Consider the following 5,847-nt stretch of genomic DNA (forward strand, 5'->3'; position numbering starts at 1 on the left):
CTACCACGTGCTATACCCCACCGTCGCTCTTTCGCTGGACCCTACTGGGGACGATTGTTTACCCTGTGAGCTACTGGTCAGGGTGGTCCAGACTGTGTGTTTTTGTGCTGACATGGTCAGGTCCTGCTTTGAGGAACAACACATCTTTGTTAACGTAACACTGAACTTGACGTTGATGATGACATCGATGAGGAAGTCATTGGTGGAGTTAATGGACCAACCGAGAGACGTCAAAGAATGCATCATGTTTCTGAAATTTTTCTCCGGACCCGTACGCCCAAATCGTTGTGGAATGTGTGTTTCGAGAACATGTACAGAGATAAACGGAATATACACGACTAAGAAAAACGCTGAAATTGTCAACAAGGTCAATGTCACCTTCCAGTGTTCCTGTTCAGCTGGACCCGTGAAGAATAGGCCTTTAGCAACCCATGCTTGCCACAGGAGGCGACTATGCTAGTCGTAAGAGGCGACTAACGGGATCGGGTGGTCAGGCTCGCTGACTTGGTTGACACATGTCATCAGTTCCCAATTGCGCAGATCGATGCTCATGTTGGTAGTCACTGGATTATGTGGTCCAGACTCGATTATTTACAGACCACCAACATATGGCTGGAATATTGCTGAGTGTGGAGTAAAACTAAACTCACCCCTCACCCCTGTTCAGCTGTGCCAAAGAGGGACTTCCGTCGACGTCTGATTACAGCCAACTAAATCCAGATACCAATGTTCAATGCCAGAAGAAGAATATGTGAGAAATATTTTAATTACTATATTGTCGTAAGTTTTAGAAATGACAACGTGTTTAATGGACTTCCCAAACATAGCGCGTTTGAAATATTTTAGGAATGTGCAACATACATATGATAAGAAACAGAGCAATGCTCAACGAGTGAGGAAGAAAGTCTTTGCCTTGAAAGGAAAGGATATGACAATCAGTCTCTCAAGAGCCAAAACACAGATGATGATTGCGGACACGTTGGGAAAGGCGAGTCCCATGTAGTGCTTAGTTGAAACAGTCAAAACAGATGACAAGTAATTAGAATACATGACGTCATACTGCGCTCATGTCAGCTGGCAGTCGCAGGATTCCACAGATGAGGAACCCACAGTCACATAACGGTAGGATATGCGACGTAACGATTTGTGCAGAAGTACACAACATCCGATGACATTCATCACTAAACCGGAAATACAAACGATGGGCCTTAGGATAAGATTAACATAAAATGTTGTTCTTTCTACTGTGTGGGTGGTGACGATTCCTGGTGTTTTGTGAGGCCTTTGCTTTGCTGGAGGTGATGAGGATACATTTCTATGAGTTGCCAACGAAGATACTGTGATGTTACTGCTCTCCCTAAAGGCAACATGGAACTGGAGGATGAACACTTTTAAACTCAGTGGGATCATTTCCAAGTTTGGTGGTTTTCTCTACAACAGACAAAGGTTAGATAACAGACGTACGTAATGTGAATGTATGTATAGGAGAAAACATGCCTCTGAGGTTTCGGTAGACAACGGTTTGGAGGGAAATTTTCCGACCTGGATGATTTTACATTTTCTACCAAAACCGAGGAGAAGTGTTTTCTTTAACATATATACCGTCAATGATGGGTAATTACATTGAAGATTAGCATTTAATGAAGCTACATATATAAGCGCGCGTAAAATCAATTTAACGACAGTAACTATAATAGTTTAACCCCACCACCTTCATCGATCCGGTGGCCGTGCGGAAGATTAAACACAATTTGCAATTAAACACAAATGTTTTGCGATTTGCGGTTCAACACCCGCTTGTGAAAACATTTGAACTGTGAGTTTAATCTTGAACGATTTGAATGTTGATGTTCATATAAAGTTAGGAAAAATAAAACCTGGGAAGCGATCTTACTAACGAAAAGTAAAACCTTGGATGAGGTCTTTCTAGCGAAAAGTAAAATCTGACCCTCCAAAACAAAAACCTCAAATGCGGTTATTCTGGGAAAGCAAGAGATGACCTAATATGTGTATTGGAGAAAAGACGCCACCGAGGTTTTGGTAGACAATGTAAAACTGGAGTGGGAGGGATCCGACCCCGATTATAACGAGCTGATTGCTATAACGCGTCCTTGGAGCTACAGCATAAAGCACAATTCTTAGTGATAACTTCTTTGTGAGGCATTTAGAAGTTTGGAATGGTAACAAGATATGGGTGCATGAAATCTTTTCTCTGTTTTGCCAATAATGCATGTCGTTGAAATGGTCTTTACTTAATGGCCCCAAAGAGTTCGTAACAAAGGTGACCAAGCACCAAGTAACCTTGACCCTCAGACATAATCCGCCATGCCATACGTTCTAACAACACAACCCTTAGACGGATCGGATCTCTATTCATAAACAATCTAGATCTAGACTGTCTCTGTTTGATGATGTCGTAAAATGATTCACAATGCATCTACTTCACCGGTTACACCTGTTATGTGTTTTTAAGCATAATCAGCATAGTTCTGTAACGCAGAATGAGACTGATATAACATCAGTTCCAAACCAGACCACCAAACATTTCTAGCGGCAGAGCCTCGTTTAGAGATCGCCATAATTTCCAGGTGTCCGTTTGTCAGAGCACGCCTTACGACGTGTTTGAAAGGATTAGGAGCATGGTGTTGCAATATACAAGTGCGTAGATGCATCGGATCATACTGATTAATATTTGTGTATCCACTTAAATGAATTAGTCTAGACATTTGGGACTGGTTATTGCACTAAATGGCACAAAAAGACGGAATCCAATCAACAGAAAACAAGAATGTTGTGTAACCAGTGTTTTTACTTGATGGTTTGGTTTCTTTAATTACGATGAGGAGGTCGTACCCCTAGCCTTACTGTGAATTTTCAGAAGATGCAGTCGGATGTTAAGAGACAGGAACTTTTCCTCCCACATACACATTTTATCGTTGTATAAAGACAAAATAAGCTAACAAATGCTGGGAATAATTCCCCCAATAAATAAATAAATGAGTCAGTCAGTGAGCGAGAGAACGAACGAACGAGTAAATGTCGATGCTTGTGTATACCAGTTCAAAATTAAACAGCTTATATGCTTCTGAAAAAGGGTGACTAAACTGATGGGGGTCAGACATGTCATCATGTCCCCATTGCTTGGATGCATGCTCATGCCGTTGTTCATTTGATTGTCTGATCCAGACTCGATTATTTACAGACCATCATCATATCGCTTGTATATTGCTGAATTCGCCATCAACAACCAACGAATTAACCAATCATTGTTTCCAGAAACTAATTATAGAGTGGAAAAGCTCGGAGCGTGAAATTTCTGCAGCATACCGATGTCCATTTACATGACATTAGATTCCGTGGGCTTTGAATTAGGTGTGGACTGGCATGTAGCATGTGTTTTAGAGTTAGCGCCACATTCATGCTAACTGTTTGGTGACTGGCTTTTGTACAAAATGACTACGAGGATGCGTGGTGGGGCTCAAGTAAACACGATGTGTTATCCTGGGTTTCCGGGTCGGTGGTGTAACCATAGCGTTAAAGTTTCCCATCCCCATGCTAAAGACCCGAGTTCAATTCCCCACGGACAACGTGTGAGGTCCGTTTCTGGTATCCCACGCCAAACTATTGTTGGAATATTGCTTAAGATGGCGTGAAACCCAGCTCCATCACTCTCGCGGGTTTTCGCTTATTGCTTTGAATCTTGTCGATATCTGAGTTCATAGCAGTGTTTTCACCAGCTCGAAATGTGTTCTTGGTCTTACAGGAGAACAATGACAGTATCCAGCAAACACATCCTGCAATACACTGAATCGGTGGAATTAATTTGCTGAAGGCAACCGTTCCTTTGTAATCTCGGTTTCTGGATTTATAAGGTATTGTAAAAGCATCACCAAAATACGCCCTTGCCTTTGGGGCACAACAGATTGATGAACTATCAGTCTGCACGTAATTCTCTAGGGAACTCTACAGTAGATCATTTGTTCCAGCATTCAAGGTATATGGATGGACGGATGCGACAAGCGGAAAGGTCATCTGTTCAGCTGTAACTTGTAGCCAGACTGTAAGATGTAGTCTTTTACATCAATAGTGGATGTATGTATGATCCGGTCATCGCTAGGATTGAAACCTTCACTCGCACTAAGATACCAAATCTAACACGCTCAAGCCCTAGCTGAACCAACAAACACCTAATGCCCAACTCCTAAAGCGTTTTCGAACTCCTGGATTCCCCTTTTGAAATGTGTATGAGCGACCAAGTGTGAGTGAGTATGGTTTTACGCTACTTTCAGTACGATCATGGCAATTTTCTGGACGAGGACATCAGAAATGGCCTTCACACGTTGATGTGAATCTATCCGGATCCTTGGCGTAACGTGCAAATGTTTTAAGCACTAGGTTGTACCGAACGACCAAGAAAAAAATTCTAATAAAGCATGATGCCAGATATTGCAATTAGTGTTTCACACCATCCATTGAACATCTACATTTCAAAGGCGGCGAAAAAAATGTTCCATGATTAAAAGTTGAGTTGTACGAGGTATATTTTCATAATACATTCATTAAATTATTGAGACTCCCCACATTAGAAGAAACGCCGTATATCGAGGGTAGGCATCGCCTGCTTGAGATCTTAAAACAACATCCAGTAGTTTGACATATCGTAGTTTCACATCATGCAGTTGTGGAGCGTAATCTTGCGTCAAAACGGTTGAGTATAGCGTAAAATCAAAACATATGCGATCGCATATCAGTGTTGATCTTGTGTAATCCCATATCGATGCAGATCTATGTGATCCCAAATTGATGCCGATCTCTCTGACCCCATATCGATGCTGATTAATGTGATCCCATATCGATGCTCATCTTGTTATCCCATATCGACTCTGATCTATGTGATCCCATATTTATGCTGATAATGTTTTCCATAACCCTGATACCACATCGATGCTCATTTATGTGATCCAGTATGGATTCTGATGTATGTGATCCCCTGTGCTCACATATGGATTTTGATCTGTATTATCCAATATTGATGCTGATCTTTATGATCAAATATCGCTGCTGATCTGTGTGATACCATATCAGCGCTCGTACTTGTGATCCTATATCAATTCTGATCTGTGTGATCTTATATTGATACTGATGTATGTTATCAACTATCGATAGTGATCTATGTGATCCCAAGTTGATGTTCATCTGTGTGATCCCATATCGATCTACGAAATCATGTAGATCAGCATCGATGAGGGATCGAATAAATCAGCATGTATATACGGTGTATGTAGTGGTTACTTCACTGCACCTGGCTACAGAGTAACGTTTAGCAGACAGCATATTTGCTTCATGTACCAGCCTGGCGAGGAGATATTGCGTCACTAGGTGGTATCTGGAATTCAAGAGATACATCGGAGTAAAATTTACCAGAACAACACAAATACGTTCAACTGTGAAACACTTGAAACTTCGACTCCCGAGCCACAATGACCAACCATCAACGACAATCGTGTGCAGACCTTGAAGGGAATATTTCATATGATATCTTGCAACCAGGCCGTACAAATATGTAGACTCAGAACGTGTCAGCAATCTCTTGTATATCAACACGATCTACTCAGTTGTTGTTCTTGTGTTCTCTGCAGCGATGTATTGAGTGAATATACTTCCACATGTGTGTATTCAGCACTTCATGACTCAACAGCTGAACAAATATGTACTGATACTTAATGTGCATTAAACACTTGTAAACAGTTTGGAAAGAAGAAATCCTGAACACTTAACAACAGTCTTACCCGTAAAGAGTGTGTATATATATCCACAATCACACGTGTTTGTATTCAGACTGCAACC

General features: G+C 41.4%; 1 pseudogene; it reads right to left on the minus strand.

Moving 5' to 3' along the window:
* Positions 1-1,410, minus strand: LOC137273583 (uncharacterized; annotated as a pseudogene).
* Positions 1,411-5,847: the final 4,437 nt, after the last annotated feature.

The sequence above is a fragment of the Haliotis asinina genome, chromosome 1 (assembly GCF_037392515.1).
Source record: "Haliotis asinina isolate JCU_RB_2024 chromosome 1, JCU_Hal_asi_v2, whole genome shotgun sequence".
Lineage (NCBI taxonomy): Eukaryota > Metazoa > Mollusca > Gastropoda > Lepetellida > Haliotidae > Haliotis > Haliotis asinina.